Source organism: Alosa alosa, chromosome 20 (genome assembly GCF_017589495.1).
Source record: "Alosa alosa isolate M-15738 ecotype Scorff River chromosome 20, AALO_Geno_1.1, whole genome shotgun sequence".
NCBI classification, from domain to species: Eukaryota; Metazoa; Chordata; class Actinopteri; order Clupeiformes; family Clupeidae; genus Alosa; species Alosa alosa.
Window position 1 is genome coordinate 18,185,750 of NC_063208.1, and position 23,818 is coordinate 18,209,567.

At 39.0% G+C, this 23,818-nt stretch overlaps 1 protein-coding gene across 1 annotated transcript in view; it reads left to right on the forward strand.

The window, feature by feature from the left end:
- Window positions 1–2,205: 2,205 nt before the first annotated feature.
- The window catches only part of mc5ra (melanocortin 5a receptor), a 38,438-nt gene continuing 16,825 nt past the window's right edge, over window positions 2,206–23,818 (forward strand). The window contains exon 1 of the mRNA XM_048230185.1: window positions 2,206–2,395. The gene's annotated coding sequence lies outside the window, so the exon portion shown is untranslated. The remainder of the gene's footprint in view (window positions 2,396–23,818) is intronic.

The window sequence follows — 23,818 nt, forward strand, 5'->3', positions numbered from 1 at the left end:
GACCAAGGAGATTGTTGTCAACTTTCAGAGAGGCCACAAACAACTGCCACCACTGTCCATCGACGGAGATGCTGTGGAGAGAGTGAGCAGCACAAAATTCCTGGGGGTGCACATCAGCGACGACCTCTCCTGGACCACCAACACAGCATCACTGGCAAAGAAAGCCCCAGCAGCCTCTACTTCTTGCGCAAATTGAAGAAGGCAAGTGCCACGCCTCCCGTCATGACCACATTCTACAGAGGGACCATCGAGAGCATCGTGTCCAGCTGCATCACAGTGTGGGGTGGAAGCTGCACAGATCAGAACAGGAAGACCCTCCAGCGCATTGTTAACACAGCTAAGAGGATCATTGGAGCACCACTCCCCTCCCTGCAGGACATTTACACCACCCGCCTCACCCGCAAAGCACTAATGATTGTCAAGGACACAACCCACCCTGCACACGAACTGTTCAGCCTCCTGCCCTCTGGAAAGAGGTACAGGAGCCTCCGCTCCCGCACCACCAGACTTGCAAGTAGCTTCATCCACCAAGCAATCAGGATGCTGAACACTCTACCCACTCTCCCATCACTGACAGCCCCCCCACCCACCAGCCAGCCAGGAACCTAGGAACCTAGGATCCTGTCTACCCTAACCCTAGGCTCTAAACACTAGGCTTTTTAAAGGCACACATTTTTTTTTTTTTGAAAAGCGTGATTTCCGCAGGCCAGCCACTTATTAGTTCCAAAAGGGTTTTCCCAGAACACAGGAGAGTTAGCACTGGCAGTCTGAATACAGATTTACAGTTTTGGACTACCTCATTCAATGTTGCTGTTGATGATGCAATGTGATATTCTGAAACTCATTTGATGTGTCTTTGATTTCTACGGATCTATTGGAGTGTGAAAAACAGAAAAATGCTAGAGCAAAAAACTGGAGCTCTGAATTGCAGATAGAGCATTAAAAAAACATGAGGTTCAAATGCCGCATTAAACCAACATGAGTGGAAGACAGAAAATCAGAAAAATGAAAGCAAAAATGTGCAGCCATTAAGTGTAAACTGCACAGACAAACCTGTCGTCCTGAGGTTCTCCTGTTTGTTGCGCTGTAATGTCTCCATTCCCCAGTGTGCGGCCTGCCCCACACTTCGAGAACCACTGCTCTAGGGTAACTTGCTCAGCTTTTTCACTTGTGGCCACTGTAGATAGCATGTTTACATGTTACAGTTCACAAAGAGTATCTATGGTAGGCTACATACAATAGGTCTTTTGCCTTTCATAACAAATGACAAATAACCCACTTAGAAAAGTAAATGAGATTTTCAACCTCAAGACAAAATATATTATACCTACATTATGGGAGAATAGATGAAAACAATGTCCTGATGGCGGTGACAGTTTGAAGGTCACTGCTGTCCAATTTGCTCCACAGAATAATAGTCCAGCAAGGTAGCTGCAGCCATTTATCTAACTTTCATCTTCACAGCAACTTTTGCATATTTGCATTATGTGTACAACAACCAGTGGTGTCCCCAGCGTCTTCATTATAGCTCTGCCAATGAGTTGAATTTAAGGCTACTACTGACATTTGTACTGATATTCCCAGGTGGCATGAACGGACCATATTTGCAACCAGAGTAGGTGAGAACGAGGAGAGAGGAAGGTGTGTGTGTGTGTGTGGGGGGGGGGGATTATCAGATGATATTCATATACAAGTTATGCTTTCAAGAGGCATTTAAATGGTTTTTAACCACAAAACCCCTGAATGTGCTTTACAACAGTGTTGAATATTTTAATTTATTCTCATTGTGCAATATTAAGAGTTATGCACTATTGTAAAGACCACACACTGCTTACAATTAACAGAAAGCTGTCCAGTCATTTTAAGTGTTTTTCTCATTATTTAAAAATATATATATTATTCTCAGAATTTATTGTTTTCTCTAATGAAAAGATAAACATGAAACAAGCAATAATGTCCCTAATTGCTTTGGAGCGATACAAATATTTATTATATTTTCTTAAAGCAAATTAAAGTGGCAGTTTTTGTTTCCTAATTGGGAGTCTGCAAACAAGTATTTGCCTGTAGGGCCTGGGCTACCTTTCTGCACAGACAGTATCGTTAGAGTCAGGTTCTAATTACCCACCTGTTGTCAATTATTCTGGTTTGTAAAACTGCAGTCAAACAGCCCACTAAACAGCATGTACCATCTGATGCATAGTCAAATAGCAACATCGCACAATGGATCAGTTTACTCATACTTTTATGATGGCACCCACAAAGATATATGTGTACTTCAGTGCATAATCCTTTCGGCGAGATTATTTCATGAGAGAAATACTTCATGGAACAATGGCACTGAAGGTACATCTGGTGATCCAAGTTGAAACAGCAATGTGTTCTACATTTCAATAAGGTAGCCTATTTCTCTCATTCCAAGAGGGTGTGAGTGAGTGTCTTTTGCTTGAATTTCTTCACCAGGATGCAGCTGTCAGGTGTGTGCTGGTGTGTTTTATAAGCCTATGGCCTTGCTTCTCTTTCACTTGACAGCTCTGTTGTGTTTCCCATTTTTACCACTGAAATCCTCCTGAGTCCTGCTCAAGACACCTCAAACTAGGGTGGGAATTTGACTTCCACAAATTGATTTCACAGATATGGACAAAACCCCTTCTATTAATACACATTGTCGACACAATAACATTCTTAATCATTCACAGGATCAAACAGTGAAAAAGGTTGCTCAGATGGAATATTAATGCAAACATTTGCAGAGATCAGTCCAGAGTGTCTTGTGTAAGGGTGAGTCAGAGTTCATTTTTGGTAAGTTGCTATGCAAGTCACTGAGCAGAAAAGCCAGATTGCAGTTTTTCTGCGTTGACCTTTTTGTCCTTACTGTCACCAGTGTTCATTATTCAAATACTCACACTAAACACAGAAACTTGCAAAAATGGAATGAATGTTCTGTGGGTAATCCTGAATCCATCTGAAAAAATACTGGACATCTTTGTAAGGTAGCCTAAATTTCAGAACTTTATATAGGGTTGATATCAGGTTTAATACATCCTTATCCTTAAAGGAGAATTGGCATGAAGTGTAGTGAAGTCTAGTAATAACTCTTGTGGGCGTCCTCCTGATGTTTCTCCAAATTGACACCATGTGTGGGTATTTCTTAGCCTGACAAGCCATAGCTTTCTAGGCTAGGTATTTCTAATTTCAAGTGCATATTGTGCAAGTGAAACTAATTCTGAGAATTCTACATAATACAGCACACTTTAAGGAAGAAAGGGACTTAGTCTCCACACAACTTATCTCTGCTTTGGAGAAAATGTGTGCTGTACTTGATGATCTCCTTCATGTAGAGGTTCAGATTAGGGTTAAAGAACACCTCTTTTCATGTGCACATAGAGACTTTGTACAATGATACAGCTCTTTTTCAAGGACAAAGTTTAACGGGATTCATATGATTGAATTGATTAGTATAAACTGCTATTTTTTAAGTACAGTATAACCTGCTAAGCATTTAAAAATTAATTATATTATTCCCTTACTTTGAAATAATTATGCTGTTACATGTTGTGTACACATCAGTTACAGTGAGGCTCATACGTTTCTGAGCCCATGCTAAAGTTGACTAAAAAGAGGAATATAAAATCATCTTTTGGAAATTGATCTTAATGCCTTGAGGAAAATCTGTGGATGGACTTCCACGTCCATTGCCGTTCCCCACAGAATTTGACTGAACTTGAACAATTCTGCTAGAAGAATTGGCAAATATTCCCCAATCTAGGTGTGCAAAGCTACAGTAATAGAGACATATCCAAACAGATTGATGGCTGTAATTAAAGCAAAAGGAAGCTCTACGAAGTATTAAATCAGGGGGTTGAGGACTTCCAATCCTGTTATTCTAGTTTTTCATTTTTTATACATTTTCAGAACTGTTGCCTTTTTTCCCATTATTTTGATGTTGTACAGCTAAATTTGTAAATGAAACTGGGTTTTGATTTCAGGCTGTATGACAAATAAAGTAACTATTTCAAAGGGGTATGATGATTTTTATAGGCACCGTAGCGTATGGTTTTGCAGATTTGGTATGGGGTTATGGTATTATTTGGGGTAATGGGGTTATAGTGGCATGTTTACTGTAAAAAGAAATATATATGCAAAGATTTTGTGTGTAAGCAGTACAAGCAGAAGAACTGTAGTGCATTTCACAATGTGGAGAGAAAAGGTCTGTTCTTATGTGTCCTGTTTGGTCAGTGTTGGTAAACGTGTTTGTATTGAGTAATATGATTCAAACATAATCAGATTATATGGATGTGTTTGTGATAAGATAGCAAAAATAGAGTTTTTATAAAAACTAGATGTACCGCATAGCGGTACAAAATATGACCACCGCTCAGTCCTGTACATCCATTCCGCTAAAATAAATCACATTAATCAATTTGTCTCCATCTTCTACTCCATCCCCCACTCTTGAAACTTTTATGTATGCTTGTTTGGCATGTGTGTTTGCAGGCCGCACAGAAAGTAGCCTACTGGCGCTGCAAAGGTGAATAGATTTGTAGCTCTTGCCAAAATAATTGTAGCATTGTTACTTTATTGACACTTCTTGACCAAAGTGACTTACATATGTCAGTTATATTACAAGGGATCACATTGTTCCCGGAGCAACTTGGGGTTAAGTGCCTTGCTCAAGGGCACAACGGTGGAAGCCGGGAATTGAACCGTCAACTTTCAGGCTACTGCACGCTAGCCCAGCTCCTTAACCACACTACCACCACCCCGGTGATCTCTAAACAATCACAAGTAGGGCAGTTCATCACAGTCCATCCATTACAACTGGACTGATGAAAGGTACACCTGAAGGCTACATTGTATTTGGGAAAAGCAGAAGGTAGCATTATGTATGTATGTATGTATGTCATCTAGTTCATATGATATTCAACTTAATTGTCAATGCACAAATGAAATACCAGTAGTCTAAAACAAAATGCAGTTTTACCCAGTGGTGCAAATAACTGACTAAATAAATAAATGTCCAAAAGGGCCTTCAGGAAATGCGTCTCTAGATACACATTTTAACGGGCTGCTGCTGCTGAAGAGCTGCTGTCCGTTATTGTTTGTGCAAATATAGGCTGATTCATGTTCCCTTGCATTTTGCAACTGTGAGGTCCATTGTTAGTCTGGCTTTCGCCAGACCAAGCTCAATCTTTTAAGAAATCGCCGGCAGATCAGGTTGGGTTCACCCAGCCTAGTCCATGGTAGGCGCCCGAAATATTGTTTAATTTTGCGATTGAGATATCCACGCACTGGCGCCAGGTCTGTGAAGGTCTACGGCTCAAAGCAGCCATAATGAAGAAAGTGTTATCGTTGTTTGGATAGGCTACTTCACACACACATGCTTTTTAATCGCATAGACTAAAACTACCAAGCTGGAATCAAAGCACATCGACTCCTCTCTCACACCCTAAACACGCACTTCGAACAAACAAAAAGCGTCTCAGTCTCACGGTAGGCTATAGCCATAGGCAAAACTGTATCGGACCGCTGTAACGTTGGTACTAAATCATCCATCGCAAAGAATGATTTTTGTAGCACGTGCAACAAATAGGTACAGTCCTGCCCTGGATACATCTCTCAACGTGCGCTCTAAAATTTGGTTTAAATGGACATGTAGATCGTCACGGGTGCATTGTTAACACGAATTATTCACTTTGACGAATTTATGTTTCAGTCCAAGTTACTTTACTTTATGACCACTTCGCTAGCTTCGCTAGCGGCGGTCATAAATAGTTTTGACTGAAGTGTTTCATTTTGAAAAAGAAAAAGGGATTCTGCTAATTGTGTGTGTTGTGTTATTTGGGTGTATGTTGTATTAATTGGGTGTCGTGTTTTTTTAGTGATTTGAAAAAAAAGGGCCCTGTTTTCAAAATTGTGCTTAAGCAATCGTAAAAAAAGAGTTTTAAACTAAAACTGCTTTAGCTCAAACTGGTCACAAGTGAGTGTTCATGCCATGTTCAGGTCTAAGTGGCCACAGGGACTCAGGTTTGTGTCCTGCGGTCATTTCCGGATCCCCTCTCTCTCCCACTTGTTTCCTGTTTATCTTCACTGTACTGTCTAAATGCAAAAAGTCCAACAAATATACTTAAAAACAAAAAGAAAATTTGATTATTTTTTATGAATGCACCACTGAGACAAATAGTCACAATAAGATATGAACATTATGTAAATCTTCTGTTGTAACCTATTTACATCTTTTCCCATTTAATTGTTTTGTGCTAAGAGATTTCCATGTGTGAGTCAGTCCTGTCTGTGATTTGGCATAGAGATAAAGACAGAGAGAGAGAAAGCACTTTTGATGGCCATAACAGGCAGACAAGAGTGTCAGCACAGGATTTGAAAGCTGATACGGAGGGTTGGAAGAAAGGCATTCATCACTCGGTGCTCAGATAACAATATTTCAACCTAATTATAAACACAGCTTACCGGTAAAAAAAAGTTCAAATTATCACCACCCCATTCTTATTGAAATATTGTGATGTTTTCTTCATATTGATAGCGCCCTGGGGGTGAAGGTGTTTGCTGAACATATCTCATTAAAAGAGCTCTCAGACACACTTCATCTGCCTTTGATTTCAAGTTGTGTATTTTAATTACCGGTAAAGTATGTGAAGAATTTGTATTCTGTTCACGATTAAGTCCTGCAATCAAGAAAGGGGTTCAGGTGTGGAAAAATCTCTGTATATGACAATTAGGAAAATTGTTTACTTATTGCCTATTTCTCCTAGTCTTTCCTTATGAGACAAACAAATCTACAGTATAAATGTCATGTTTAGCAAACTGGCGATTTCAAATGACATTTTATTTGCTGTTGTGAAGGGTACCATCCCACTAATTACATATTAGTGACACATTCATATGGATATTGGAAATCTACACTGTTAAATATTGTGTTATTGTACAGTTATTGTGTTTTTGAAGAGTTTTAAAGCTGAAAGCAAACATCAAATCAAGAGGTTCAGCAAAGACAAGACAGTTTGATTTGCCTACTGTACATCAAAAAGGCGAAAGATAAGAGGATTTAAAAATGCTGTGTGACAGTAGGTAGTATTGTACACAAAATTATACTTAGCACACCAGCCAAACATATCATGCAACCTATGGTATCATAAGAACAGCTCTGAGATATTATTGTGTACTGCGTATTGTGTATTATTGTGTAATACTGAGTAATGACATTTGCTGTATTAATATACCAGTGGAGCACTTTCTAAGTGGGAAGAAGATTGAACGTCTGGCTCCTGATATACCCCTTACTAAAGTACAGTGTAGATTTAAATGGTCAAGTATATCTCTTCCAGGTCAGGAAGTGATTGCACTTTTGTGACCGAGCACCACAAATCTCCACACAATCTTATTACTCTGATATCATCAAATCTTCAGAGTTTGGCAGTGTAGTGTAGAGACTCAAAAATATCTTTCGCCTTCCATCAATAAACTACAAACAGCTTTCATTTGCTCTTCTATGTTATTTGTTTTGCCTGGAGCCTGAAATATGGACATGAAATCACTCGCAAATCCTGGAAACCTCATTATTGGCCGGCCTCTCTGAAAAGAGCTTAGAGTCAGCTGCTCCACATCCTGTTCCAAGTCTAGCAAGCCTGAGGCAGGCACGGCTGACTAAAACTTCCCACCGAGTTACATTCTAGATCCCTCACCTAGGGAGAGGCGTACAAAATCCAGCAAACTAAGAATAACAATCTGACATGGTTTTTTTGTACCAAATCATATAACATGCAAAATGGTCCAGAATAATGTATATTCTTTATTTATAATAATTAAGATGAAAACAAGTAGGGGTGTCCCGATTCTCCAAATCCTCGATTCGATTTAATTTTTGATTTTAAAGTCACGATTCGATTCGATTTTCGATCTTTTTTTTAATGCATTCCTTATGTTGTTTACTTCCCCCCATTTTCCTACTCTGTTTTGGGGGTCTTTTATTTTGAAACCGCTCCAACCACGAGGTTGTAAACAGAACAAACATTAAGAACGCAGAATGATAATTAGATTGTTTCAGCACACTCCGAAGAGACCCAAGGTTGGTGTTCATGGAATATGCAAGATTAAAGGGATACGCCACCATTTGGGGAAATACTCTTAAAACGAATGTGTTGTCCCTATCTGGACACAGAGATGTGTAAAAGAAACAACACAAGTTGTGTTGTTTTCGACGCAAGTTGTGTTATTTTCAACACATTTTGTGTAACAAATAAATAGGCTAAAGCACAAACTTGTGTTGTCCCTATCTGGACACAGAGATGTTTTCAACACATTCGTTTTAATAGCGTACACTCATTTTACACCTCCCCTCGAGTTAAACAATTGAGTTTTACTTTTCTCCAGTTCATCCAGCCGTTCTCTGAGTCTGGCGATACCACTTTTAGCCCCAGCCTAGCATAGATCATTGAATCAGATTAGACCATTAGCATCTTGCCCGAAGATTTCCGGTAATTTTCCTATTTAAAACTTGTCTCTTCTCAAGTTAGATAGTGTAATAAGATTAACGGAAAATAAAGATTTTCTAGGCTGATTTCACATGGAACTATACTCTCATTCCGGCGTAATAACCAAGGAACGTTGCAAACTTACCATGGGTGCAGCAGCACATCACACAACACCTGAAAATAGTCCCTGTAGGCTATAACTTCCAGCAGCTGCAGCAGAATTTCTGCATGCCTTAAAGGTGCCATGTGTAAGAATTGAGGTAAAAATATCCAAAAAAATGAGCTACACGCATCAAAAGAATGAGAAGAAATAAGGGTGATGATGTAATTAAAAAAAATGACAAGGTATAGTGCTGCAGAGATATCTACCTGAATTAGCATGCTAAATTACTAGCCACAGCCCGACAGGTGTGTATACTCTTTGGTTCAAGTACGCCCACAAGCCGTGTGAGTTATTCGTGTATGCAGTTTGGCTGGCGGTTATGTTGCCTGCATACCGCCTCCCATGGCAGAAACTGGTATTATGACACCTGTCGGGCTGTGGCTAGTAATTTAGCATGCTAATACCTCAATTTTTACACATGGCACCTTTTAAAGACAGTGCAACCGGAATTTTTTCAGACCCTTTCAAGTTTTCCACATTTCTCATCAATCTACACACAATACTCCAACACTCCACAAAAAAGCAGGTGTTTTGAGTGTTTTATAAATTTATGAAAAACGACTGAAATATTCCATTTACATAAGCATTCAGACCCTTTGTTATGATGCTTGCAATTGAGCTCTGGTGCATCCTACATCTGTCAATGGTCCTTGTGATGCTTCTACAACTTGATTGGAGTCCACCTGTGCCTAAATGAATTCACTGGACATATTAGGAGATATAAGGTCAAACAGTTGATGGTGTATGTCAGAGTGAAAACCAAGCCACGAGGTTGAGAGAATTGTCGGTTACACTTTACTTGACAGTATGGACATAAGAGTGACATGACAAGTGTCATTCAGTTTTTGTCATAACAAGTCAGAGTTAGGTTTAGGTTTAGGGTTAGGGTTAGGAAATTAGAATTAAAATGTATTTTGCTTTGTAGTTGTTTAAACTATTATGCACTGGCCAGTTGTTCTCGCCCCACTATTCCCATCTAAAATTCAAATAAAATAAAAGTTAAAAAAGAGTAGATATGAAAAAGACAGAGTGGTTTAAAACTTAATTTTTCAGTCCAGTTTCCTCTATGTACAACATGTGACAGTGAGTGCAGGTGATAACATAAACTAAATTGGGAGTGTCTAAATTTAATGGGTTAGTGGGTGCAGAACAGTGACTATGGATATTGGTGATGAATAAGTGAGGGGTGAAATGTAGGTTTTCTTTAGGGGGTGGGGGTTGTAAGTGACGGGTGAAGGTGGTGCGTATGAGGAGGTCTTTGAGGTTTTTATTGCGTCTAAATGCGGAGATGAGTGTGTGGTGTTGGAAAGTGGGGTGTGTTGTTTGGAATTCAGTATAATGTTGTTTCAGTGTAGGTGTTGTATGTTGTGTGAATAGGTGCTAATAAGGGGCAGGAGATGGGGTGGGTCAGGGTTGGGGTTAGGAAGAGGGTTGGGGTTAAGGTTAGGAAAAGGGTTGGGGTTGGGGTTAGGGTTAGGAAAAGGGTTGGGGTTAGGGTTAGGAAAGGGGTTGAAAGAGGTGAAAGAGACACAGACAGAGTAACACAAAACACTTACACACTTAGACTTAGGGTTAGGGTTAGGGATAGGGTTAAAGGTTAGGATTAGGAGTAGGATTAGGGTCAGGGTTAGCATTCATGCGTCATGACAGTAAAGTGTTACCGAATTGTCTGTAGACAATGCAAGACCAATGCACTGCAAGACAGGGTTGTGTGAAGACACAGATCTGGAGAAGGATACAACAACACTTCTGCAGCATTGAAAGTGCCCAAGAGCACGATAGCCTCCATCATTCTCAAATGGAAGTTTGGAACAACCAACAGCCTTCCTAGATCTGGCCGCTCAGCCAAACTGAGTAATCCGGGATGAAGGGCCTTGGTCAGACAGGTAACCAAGGACCCAATGGTCACTACGAATGAGATCCAGAGTTCCTTTGAGAAGATGAGAGAAGCATAAAGAAGGACAACTATCAGTGCAGCACTCCACCAATCAGGCCTTAATGGTAAAGTGGCCAAATGGAAGCCATTTTATGCCGGGAGTTTGCCAAAAAGCAACGACTCTCAGACCATGAAAAGTAAAATCTGGTCTGATGAAACGAAGACTGAACTATTTGGCCACAATTCCCAACGGCGTGTGTGGAAGAAACCAGACACTGAGCTGTACTGATGGTTATCCTTCTTTACGCTTCTCTAATCTTCTCAAAGCAACTCATCTCAGGATCTAATTCATAGTGACCATTAGGTCCTTGGTTACCTATCTGACCAAGAAGCTAGTAATCAAGGATCTTTGCTATGGTCACTCGTATGGTAGCTGAGGTAGAATATTGAGAATGTGCAGAGTGCTTTGTGTTCAAATGCAGCTTTTTATAGGTGATTTGTTCCGAAATAGTGCCAATCCAACAAAACATCACTTCATCCCCCAGATGCTTTCCTGTATAGTGTTCCCATGGGCTCTCCCCAGATTGCCTTTAAGCTTTCTTTTCAGACAATACACTTCTCTCCTGTATGGTTTACAGTCACATGTTCAGTAAGATAGTTATGGAAATAATCAGTGGTCATATAAAGGTTTAAAATGCTTCAAATGTCAAGTTATGTTATGTCAAAGTGACCCCAGAATTAATAAATCAATAGAATGCTAACTCTATAGGCGGTCACATATTAGACATTACCATAGTTGGTACGTTTTCTGGACATTTGCCTACCCCATTGCTATTGCCCCAGTGTGTTAGCATTTAAACAAAATGTTTCAGCCATGTGGATAATTTCATCAAGGGTAATTTCTAGCAAACTATTCAATTAAACAAACTCAAAGTATATTTTGTGAGAGCCAAGTTGGTGCAAAACTTTAGACAAAGCGTGAGCATAATAAAATGTGAATAGAGCAAAGTACATCCACATTCCCAGCAGAACACTGCTCTTTTCGTCACCCAATACTATGCAATTACTTTTTCCCTGTAATCTATCCATATTTGCAATTAGCTCCTTTACAAGCTAGTGTATGAATGAATACATTTTAATCGGCCATTTATCAAACAAGAACTATGTTGGCACTGCGCGCTGGCCTTTTTGGTTTTTAAATGGCTATTTTGTTAGCATTGGTAAATAAACACTTCATTAACATTAATTATCACCCGGAGAGAAGAAATACTCTTTTGTGATTGACTGGTGGGGTGGCTATTAATTCTGAATAACGGGACACCTATGAAGTAGATCTGGTAAAAAAAAGTTTAATCACCGTTCCATATTAATGCTTATGAATGGTAATCATATGTATGGTCATACAGATGCCTCTAAGACTGATGTTACTAACATGATGACTAACAATAAGTAGGAGTTACACAGTCACTAATGATCTCTGTCTCTCTCTCATCTTAACATATAGCAGATGGCATAAGACAAAGCATTAAAGGACATATACTTACGTCAAAGCCCAGCTCTAGCAGGGAACACGTGGAAGGGACCCCCGCTCACCAACCTTGAGTCTGATTCTGCATCTAGACACACTTGGTGTCTCAAGCACTCCTTCTTAAGCAAATCACAAAAGGTGAACTGAGTGCTTTCAGCTCCATTCTCACATCATCAATGCTTTTTACAGATGTGTAGTCTCCCCCCCACCCCACCCAACACACACACCCGATTCAACAACAGCTGTTTCTATAGAGCAGGTAGATGTCAGGTCTGCAAGGCCAAGTTGGCTGACCTGGCTGATCTCAACATGACAACGACAAAAGATGTGCACAGAATCTGAGACAGCATTTACAAAGGGTCTGCTCAGTTTCTTCATTCGCTGAGCGCGTCTGAGTCAGACGTAACCTGGGCTTGACAGCTGCTCTTCTGCCAGGTAGCCCTTTCATCATGTCAGATGCCTCTACAAATTAGGCCCAAAATCACATTCATGTGACCATTTTCAAGACTTTTTAAATTAAAATTAAAAATCAAACCTTTCATGACCTTATTTCTGTTTCTTTAAAAATAAAGTTGAAGTGAAGTGTGTAGGAATCACAAGTAAATGACTAATTGTATTAATCCCCCCTCACCTCACTATTTCATATTGTTGCCAGGAACACACACTGCATCTTAGTTGGGCATCACAGTTCGAGCTTCTTTTTCTCTGAACCAGTGATAAAGCTAATCTTCTACCCTAAGAAATCCCCAGGGGAGTCTTAACAGAGAGCTATTGTTTGTCAGTCTTGGTCGCCAATTGTAATAACTTCATTAAAACCAGTGTCAGAGCACGCTCTACCCTCCATTAGAACACTTAGGTTTGATAAAGAACTCGACAACAGGAAGCTCACAGTCTTGTCAGTTTGAATAATTGCCGACTTAATGTGTGTGTGTGTGTCTGTGCGTGTGTGTGTGTGCATGAATGTCTGCATGTGTGCCAGGGATGTGTGAGCATATGCATACCTGTGAATGTGTATTTGATATTGTGTGTGCGTGTTTCATTGCTTCATTGCATAACTATGTTGATATTTCTCTGTGAATGCCTGTGCCCCTTAAGTTGTTTTTTGAGCGTTTGTGTTTTTTTTTTTTTTTTTTTTAAAACGCAATTGGGGGAAAAGGGAGAGTTTGTTTCAAGTTTTAAGCATCAGAAGTATCATCTAAAGCATCGGAGGGCCTTGTGATCTTTAGAGGCAATTATAATTCAGCAAGAGCTGTGGGTTAAAGCCTCTGGAGTTATGGTAAAAATATTTCTGTGGGACAAAGAACAGTTTGCCACTGCGCTGCAGTCACGCACGGCTCTGTGCGGTGGACCGCGTGATTTCAAAATAAAAATGCGGTTTCAAAGTAAGTCTTCCAAAACAAGGAATAAAAAACTTAAGAAATACATTACAGTTTTTCTCGATTGTTTACACACATTTTTCTGAAAGCATGCCTAATACTCTCAGAACTCTGCACACAAATCAAAAAACACACACACAATGGGCAAAACCCCTCAATTCTCCTGCAAAATGAACCTTTACATTCAAAACTATGTTATTTCTTCTCAAAATGGTATTTTGTTTTCAAATGACAAACACAAACCATCATATGAATAGACATTTATAAGAACAAGTTGAACACTGACATGCTCAATGTAAAACAGTATGATGAATGGCAAACACTTCTTCTCCATTCATCATAATGGCTTAAGCCTTTTTTGTTCAGTGTTACACTTACTACAGACAGTACATACATAAGTGTGTTTTAAAATATTTAAGAATATTGTTTTTATACTCAGAACACACAAATACACTAACAAATATATTTTAAATATAAAACAATGTATACAGTGTACATCCCAAACCAACATAAAGTTGCACATACAGTGGTCTACAGTATAAGTATATGTTCTCTTTTGATTCTGTGAGGGAAATCTGGTCTCTGCATTTATCCCAATCCGTGAATTGAAACACACACAGCACACAGTGAACACACAGTGAGGTGAAGCACACACTAATCCTGAGCAGTGAGCTGCCTGCTACAGCGGTGCTCAGGGAGCAGTGAGGGGTTAGGTCAGGTCAAGTCAAGTCAATTTTATTTGTATAGCGCATTTAACATGCACAGAGTGCAACCCAAAACGCTCCACACATAAGACATTGTCATCGACACATAGACTAACAAAGACAATAGATGCCGGACGGAATGGGTGAATGCCAGCGCACTACCGTGACACCAAGACATACATTTAAGAAAAAACAAACACAAAAGATGCCGGATGGAGAGGCGTAGTCGCCAGGGTACCCGTGACACCAAGACATACAAGACAGACAACAAACAAATTAATAAATAAAAAATAAATAAATAAATAAAAAAATTAGTCCAATTTCGGTAACACTTTACTTGACTGGTGAGTTCATATCACATTCATAGCAGCTGTCATAAACTGCACATAAAGCATTCATGACTGTTTCATGAGACATGACTCAACATTCATACCAAATCTTTCATGAATGTGGAAAACAGAACGACAAAAATGTGTCAAAATAAAAGTCCAACAATTGCAAAGCAGCATTGCCGTTTTTGTACCTGATCACGTCACATCTGAGTCAATGGGCTACTCCAGTGCCAAAAAGACAGAACATGGTCAAGCAAATAATTTTTGTTTCATAAAAATGTATTTGTTTTATGATACCTTTGCAGATGATTTCTCATCTTTTGCTACTGAGAATGTCCAACCGTTCCAGGTTACACAAATACGGGTCAGCTGAATGTAGGCTAGTTTACCTCCCAGTGTTAAATTCAGTGATTATATAATATAATATAAGTGATTTTTTGATGTAGACTTCATAAGATATTCATGAAATATTTACAAAGGCTGGAGAGAAAAACGGCAATGCTGCTTTGCGATTGTTGGACTTTTATTTTGACAAGTTGTCATCGTTCTGTCTTCCACATTCATAAAAGTTTTTTTGTCACCAGACTTAATCATATTTTCATAAATAAAAATGTTCAGTAATGAACTTGCAAAGCAAAGACACTTAAGGGAATATGATAGTGTCATACAGTGCAGTACCTATGGCTTGCATTTGTTCTTCTTGCCCCACTTTACACTATAGCTTCTTAATTAAACAATTAAAAAATGTACACATGCCTTTTCCATTCTTGGTTGACCATGGTTCTCTGCTGTCCTGCAAAGGAAAAGCCATTCAACAAGTTGCGATATGTTTCCCACCAGACCACACAATGGGTTCTTTGTTTCAGGTATATGAAACAGTCATGGGTTCCCCATACCTGATCTAATTCTGCTTTTCTGGATGTACTTGTTGTGCATGTGTTATCTTGCCTGTCCTGGAGGTCATGGCTCGCAATCTTAGAGCCATTTTCTCTGTGACCTCATGTGTATAAACGTGAATATATGAGGCACTGAGAAACCAAACAAAGTGAAGTAGCCTGTTCTCACATGCTTGTCAGCTACACTAATGGTGGTCATAATTAGGCCTAATTTTTACGTTCTTCTTAAAGTGACAGGAACTCAATTAGACCTACACACCACAAATGTAATGACATTACAGACAAGTGTAACTTAAAAACCAATATGAAGTATTCAAATTACTGAATATTTTTAGCTATTAGTAATTATTCAGATTGTGAATACTATAAATGATTAACAAAATATATAAAGCTTAGTGCATATGAATAAAATATTAAACCTAAGAGATAAGCCATCACTTTGTGTGTGTGTGTGTGTGTGAGAGAGTGTGTGTGTTTGTGTGTGTGTGTGTGTGTGGGTGGGTGTTCAAAGTTTCAAAGTTTAGGATCAGCACTGCACTGATGGTGTCAAGGTGGTGGGGGCCACCAAATCAAATAAAAAAAATCTTCACTTGGTATTGGTATCGAAACAATAATTTTGGCATTGTAGCAACACTAGTAGTGTGTGTGGAGGGGGGGGGGGGTGGCATGTCCACACCAAAGCTGGGACCAAACCTACCTGCTTTTGATTACAGAAAACAAAGATTTACATGTGGGAAGTAGAGCATCTGTCACATGTTGTTTATTCATGGTCACATATAAGAAACAGACAGTCTCACAATTTAATCGCACAGTGACAAATCTAGTTTAGTCTAAGTAATTGAAACCATATAATTCAAGATGGCTAGGGAGGCAAAATGTAATTCTGAAGAGAGATTCTTCCTTAGAGCATTTCTATTTTTAACCAGAATTCTACCATAATCATTATGACCGCCGCTAGCGAAGCGGTCATATAGGGATTGTCAAAGTTTTTTGAACCGTGGCACTGAGGATGAAGAATCTTTTATGGTATGTTGGTCTCAAGGGCCCACATCAATCTGGCCCATAATCAGTCATTTGTGATTTGCACAAATACCCCCCCCCGGTAAAAAATGAAAATGCAATATTATTCTGCTTTAATCGCCCCTATCTTCAGTTAAGATGTTCAGAACTGCACCAAATTTTATGTGTATGATTGACCTGGCATTCTCTGGGGGTATGCCAAGTTTCATAGAATTTCATCCATGGGGGGGTCTAAAATAAATTAGGTTATGTGTACATTTAGTGACTGTACACTCATTGGCCTGTAGATGGCGGTGCACACATATACACATGCACACACACACAGGCACTCACATACTATCGGTATTAGAACGGCCGATACATAATTACAAATTCAGTAGGATTAAAAGAAAGCCAAAATAAATATTCATCATCATCATCATCATGACTGCATTTCCAGTATTGGCGATAGTCGTTTGTCCACTAGATGGCGCGTCGTTGCAGTGAGACGTAATTTTGTTGGAAGTTAAAAGTGCGTTGGAAAAACAATGGACGCTTCATACAAGGAGTGTAGTTTACCGCAGAGAACGTCTAATAAGGATAGGATGATGTTCACATGAAATGTAATTTCCATTTCTTCTTGAAGCCGAAATAAATCTGAGGATGTTTATCGGACATGCTTGGTTTTACTGCAGGTAATGTTAATCTTATAATATCAATAAGGACCTAGGTAATGTTACCGTTTTATGTTGGTTGAGTGATGGAGGCCAATTTGATTGATTGCATTTGTAGAAAACTATAAATGCGGTTATACCAAGCAAATTGATAGCAGCACTGTAATTGTATCTTTTCGACTGTCATTTGTTGCACGTGCTACAAAAAAATCATTCTGTGCAATGGAAGATTTACCAACGTTACACCGGTCTGATACAGTTTTGCCTATACATGCGACTGAGACGCCTGTTTATTTTGTTTTAAGATAGATAGATAGATAGATAGATAGATAGATAGATAGATAGATAGATAGATACTTTTATTGATCCCCAGGGAAATTCAAGGTCTCAGCAGCAGCATACATACAACACAAACACATTCTTTAACAGCAGAAAGAGTAATTAAAGTATATAATATAAAAACACAGCTAAGCAGTAAGGACAGTAGAAGATAAAGAATATGCTAAATATACAAAAATACAAATTATTCTAACACTTAATACAATATATAAAAATATAAAAATACAAAAAAAAAATACAAATTATACTAACACTTAATCTAAATCAATTCTAAAACAGTATCCACATAGTGGTGATTAATAAATCAGAGGCTTTGCAATGACTGAGGCAGGGACTGAGCCTGTGATTCTCTGTGCATAGTATAGTATGGTAAGGTGCTCTGTGTGAATGAGTGTCATGGTGGTAGTGCAATGGTGATAGTGGTCATGGTGATAGTGCAAATGAGTAAGTCAACAGTGCAACAATGCAGAAATAAAGTAAAGTAAAGTCTATATATCTATATATTTAACTATTTAAGAAAATGTATAAGTGTGGCCACAGTTCGGCTGTGGCATGGGGGGGGGGGGGTTATGCATATGTGCTGATGTGCTAATTTAGCACGCAAACAGGCATAAAGACAGTGGTACAAGTGGCTAGTGGACAGACGGTACCAAACATGGAGGGGGTGAAGAGGCAGACAGACTATGCAGAGAAGTCTATCTCTCCTCTTCCCTTAAGTGAGGCATTGAACAGTTCAATGGCCCTGGGGACAAATGACTTTCTCAGTCTGTCAGTTGTGCAAGGCAGTGAGCGAAGTCTCAGGTGCGTGCAGGGTGTGAGAGGGGAATTGATGTGCTTTGATTCCAGCTTGGTAGATGTAATCTGTGAAATTAAAAAGCACGTGTGTGTGAAGTATCCAATGACACCTTCATTTCATTATGGCTGCTTTAGCAACACACCTTAAGCTACTGTGTAGTGGGTCCCATTTAGAAGTGGCTACTTCATTCACGCTTTCCTTGACTCATGGAGCTGCGTGAATTTTATTACAACTTTTCGCCATGATTAGGGCTTTGACTCCGAACTTCGTTATTCGAATATAATCCAATTATTTTTCAAATTAAAGATATTCGAACGAATTTTAGGGATCTCTTAATATTCAAACCTGTAGCCTATGGAGATAATTTCTATAAATGTATTTGGTTGTAAACGTTATTTTTGATTCAGATTCCGAGTTTTTTTTCACGCCTGGTGAAGTAAAATCACGAGCTATATTGGTCATCTGGGCTCCTGTAGGTGACGCATCTGGCTGGTTCGCGCTTAGTGAGCTCACACATAGACATAATAGACACTTTTATTTTAAACTTAACCTTCCTCTGATTTTAATCACCTCAGTTATCAATCAAAGCAAACAGGGAAAAGAAATGGCAACACAATCATGAAAAACACTCAAATAAATAAATGTGCAGATAAGTCTGAATTAAAAGCAGCACTGGTTGAAGCCTGGAAATATTGTAAACAAAGTAACGTTAGCTTAATTTGCTAGTGTATCATAGTCTGGTTAGACTGTTCAGTTTCCCTACGTGTGTTTCAAAGTTTCAAATGAATACTTTTTCTCCTTGGGACAGGCCCGTTTGAGTCTTGGAAAATACTTTTCCATTTGCATCGGGATTGAGATAATTAGAACTTAGCAGTCAATTTGAATGCAACAGTTTTAAACAAATTCGTCCTGCTAATAATGCTAACCGGATTTAATAGCAATTTAGCCAGTCATCTTGCACGATTAATGTTTGGATTACATGTTGTGCATGCTGAGGAGGGATGCGCTGTTGTTGAGAGGGAGAGAGAGAGAGAGTGTAAAATGGGGCAAGGAGAGTCTGTGTTGAGGTAGGCCTACTTCTATCGCCTACTCTGGTAGAGTTTGACATACTACAATGCAAGATATATTTAGCCTATTTATTTATGGACAACGTAAGGCAGGAGGTGTGTGTTGCTTTTAAAGGAGAATTCCGGTGTGATATTGACCTAAAGTGTATTGAAACATGATACCGAGTGTGAACGTATGTCTCATAGCCCATCTCGGCTTGTCCCCTGCACTCCAAAATCTGGTGCTAGTTAGCCGATGCTACCAACAGCTTTTTCAATAGTGGTGCTTCGCATCGGGCTAGCCATGCAAATAAATCACTGTTTTACACCCATTTACGAGGCTCAATGTATCTCCACACTTCATTGGTAGACTTCCGAGGGCCCTGACATTTGCTGAGACATTGAGAACTTTGAAAAAAAGCACTGGTAGTTTACTTACAAGAATTATTTATACAGACAGTATCTGATCGAAGTTTAACGCTTGCAGCCATCTTGTTTAGTCTTATAAATAAGTCGAAAGCAAAGTAAGAATGAACAGGTATGACAAGGATCAGATTCCAAAAATAATTCAGTGGAAATGCATGGATTCCAGTTTCTTCCAGTAGCAGCAACTGGAATATTTAATATATGGAATGTATAAATCGTCTTGTAAGTAAACTACCAGTGCTTTTTCAAAGTTCTCAATGTCTCGTTTTAAATGTCAGGGCCCTCGGAAGTCTACCAATGAAGTGTGGAGATACATTGAGCTCCTCGTAAATGGGTGCAAAACAGTGATTTATTTGCATGGTTAGCCCGATGCCGGGAAGCACCACTACTGAAAAAGCTGTTGGTAGCATCGGCTAACTAAGCCAGATTTTGGAGTGCAGGGGACAAGTCGAGATGGGCTATGAGACATACGTTCACACTCGGTATCATGTTTCAATACACTTTAGGTCAATATCACACCGGAATTCTCCTTTAATTATGAATGTTCTATCGAACATATTTTTTATTGAGTCAAAGCCCTAGCCACGATATGGCAGTTTAAGTCCGCTTGATACTGTAAGGCGTAAGCCATTGGTTTCCAAAGGAGATTTTATTTGTGTCGCCAGTATAGCCTATTGACAATTTATGTTGTAAATAGGCCTACCTTATAAGCCTACCTGTAGCTTAGGGAAGCTAACAGCTTTCTATTAGGATCTAGTTTGTTAGTTGCAGTTTTGTCATAACTCCCTGATGCATTTTTGCATTTAGAATAGTCAGAGCGTGGATATCTCAATCGGAAAATTAAACAATATCGGGTGCCTATGGACTAGGCTGGGTGAACCCAGCCTGATCTGCCCGCTATTTATTTTTTGATTTCTTAAAAGATTGAGCTTGGTCTGGTGAAAGCCAGACTAGCCATGGACCTCAGTTACACAATGCAAGGTAACATGAGTCTATATTTGCACGAACAATAACGGACAACAGCTCTTCAGCTTTGGCCCGTTAAAATGTGTATGAACAGTCTAGCGACGCATTTCATCAAGGCCCATTTGGACATGTCAGTTATTTGCACCACTGGTTAGATGTAAAACAGCATTTCGTTTCAGACTACTGTTACTTAATTTGTGCATTAACAATAACGTTTCAGACTACTGTTACTTAATTTGTGCATTGACAATAAAGTATTACATGAACTAAAGATGACTAAAATCTTATGTAGAAGAAGAAACATTAACAAAAAAAATCCATCCATCCAAAATGACCTTTGTTTTGATAGCTGTTGAAAACGGCATGGAACTGACAGAGATGTTTTTGTTTTATAAATAAATAAATAAATAAATAAATAACATTATGCTGATACCTTTTGCTTTTCCCAAATACATTGTAGCCTACAGGTGTAAGTGACCTTTCATCAATCCAGTTGCAATGGATAAACTGTGATGAACTGCTCTACTTGTGATTGTTTAGAGATTTTAAAGGTTTTATAACAATGCTACATCTTCTTTGGCTATTCTACAATCTATTCACCTTTTCAGCACCAGTAGGCTACTTTCTGTGCAGCCGCACACACACACTCAGGCATGCCAAACAAGCATACACAAAAGTTTCAAGAGTGGGGGATGGAGTAAAATATGGAGACAAATTGAAGTGTGATTTATTTTTCGCGGAACGGATGTACAGGACTGAGCGGCGGTCATATGTTGTACCGCTATGCGGTACATCTAGTTTTTATACTATATTGCTATACATGCACTTCAAAACAGTCAATGTTTAAAGTGCTAAGATTGTTCACAAAAGTTTGTGAAAACATGCACATCAGAGTACTGCTTAACTAATGTAAAATATAACTAGATGTACCGCATTTAGTGACGTACACCAACAAGGATTCCCGGGACACTGAAAGACCGGGGTACACGAAACTTGGTGGGCATGTAACCCCACATGGATAGCATGGAACCATCGTTTTTCGTTTTGATCTGTAGCCCCCTGCTGGACTGCACCCCCCGAAAGGAGGGTAGGGCAGACACAGTTTTCTGTGAATATCTCGAGAACCGTAGGGTTTAGGAGGACCATTTTTTTTTGTATGTTGATCTCAAGGGGCCATGTCAACCCATTCCATAACCACTCATTTCATGTATAGCGCCACCTAGTTAAAAATTAAAAAGAAAAAAATTAGGTGTTTTCATCACAATATCTCTGGCTGACACCCTACACACTAATCACAAAACACCAATCCAACAAAACATTATAAATTACAATATTTGCAAAACTCTTCAGACTTACGCTCACTCCTCACATGTGCAAACACTAATTTCTTTACTGAACATCAATCAATCATATAGTCTAGGCTTACATAGAAATAAGCCCCCCAAACACACACGTATGGAAATATATATATAGAGGCTATGAAAGATAGAAGAGCTTTAGGTTTAGAGCAGCAGTGTACATTGGGAAAACACTTATTCAAAATGCAAAACATATCTGTAATTGAAAATACCCACACACATAGCTGAAAGCACAGAAAACTGAACACAAATCAGTTTGAGTCTTACAGTTTTTGCCCATTGCTTACACACTAAAATAAAATGCTTAGACCAAAGCCTCAATACCTAAACGTCTTGTAGCATACTTTAAACACGGTGTAACCATACCACATTTTTTGCTTTGCACATTGTTTGCAATTCTGCAACACACTTATTGCGAAACACTACACACAATTCCTTACATTAGACATTTTGTTCAAAAGTGAAATCTCCTGTTATCATTGAGAAAACACTTACTGAGAACACTGAACACCAATCAGTCTGAGGCTTAGCACTACAAATAGACTTCAGGTATATTATATTGTACTGGTTCAAGTGTGCACTTTTACCGTCTTTTACGTTGAATACCCGTGTACAGTTCTGTATTTGCCCCTTTACTCCCCATTTCTAACACCTATCAAAGAATTATTTTCACTGGGCCAATGAAAAGTGTGACCACTAACCACAAACCTGTATGCCTCTTTTGCAAGCAATGGCAGAGACATTGAGGTGGGGTTGCTGATTGCTTTTGTTTTGTTGCTTTTTGTTTTGTTTAGAGTTTATTCACTTACTGTATTGCATTGGTTAGTCTGATCCTTTTTCCTTTATTTCTGTAAGAATGTTTGTTTTTTGTAAAACCTTTTGTAGAAATTGCTTTTGAGTTTCACAGAAGACTGAGTCTGAGAAAATGACAATAACAATAGAAACACAAAGACTGCTGTGTTTTGTATAAAACATATCAGTGTGTTCCTGTTGATTTGGAAGAGTAATTCAAACGGTGCATGTGTGTATGCAATAATTACATTTTTAGAAAGGATTGTTGAGTTTTGATTGCAGTGTTTCATTTTGGCATAGATGTGAGTTGTTTATTTCCAAGTGCTATGTCTTATATGTGTGAGTTTTCATAGCCTAATGAGCCAAATTTTGCATTGTGTGTAAGAAGTATAGGCAAAAACTGTAATAGCCTACTAGATCTCAGGTTAGCCACAGATGTACCTGTTCAGTTACCTGTACAATGTGTAGGCCTCCCTGTACAATTTCATAGTTTTACACTTCCCCCTTAGCCCCCATGTATAAAACCTATTGAAGAATTATTTTCAGTGTGATATGACTGCCAACCACTTGCCGCGATACCTCTTCTGCAAGCAATGGAAGAGGAATGCATGGGAAGACATTGACATGGGGTCGGTTCAAGGGTGGATATAGCACACAGGGCAATATTTCCCCTGTTGCTTAGTCTGAGAGGACATTGTTTGTCATGTAGGTGTGGTTATGTGGCCAGATCAGAGGTGAAACTTGTAGGCCTATGTATCTTGTATGTGTCTTGTATGACGCCCTGGGCGACCACCCGCCTAAGCGGGTACCTGATGGCTTGACCCTTTCTTGTCCTGTGTTTATTTGGCACTCCAGAAACAAATGCACCTATCCCTCAACACAGTCAACCATTTTCAAAATGAAACCAATTACTTTTGTTGTGCAGATTCGTTTTGTAGATATTATCTTTTTTTTTTTTTTTTACTTTTTCATAATCCAGAAAAATAACAGGAAACCAATGTTATGAATGAAATGTGCTGTTTTGGAAGCAAATCGTAGTATTGACTTTAGCATTAGTTATG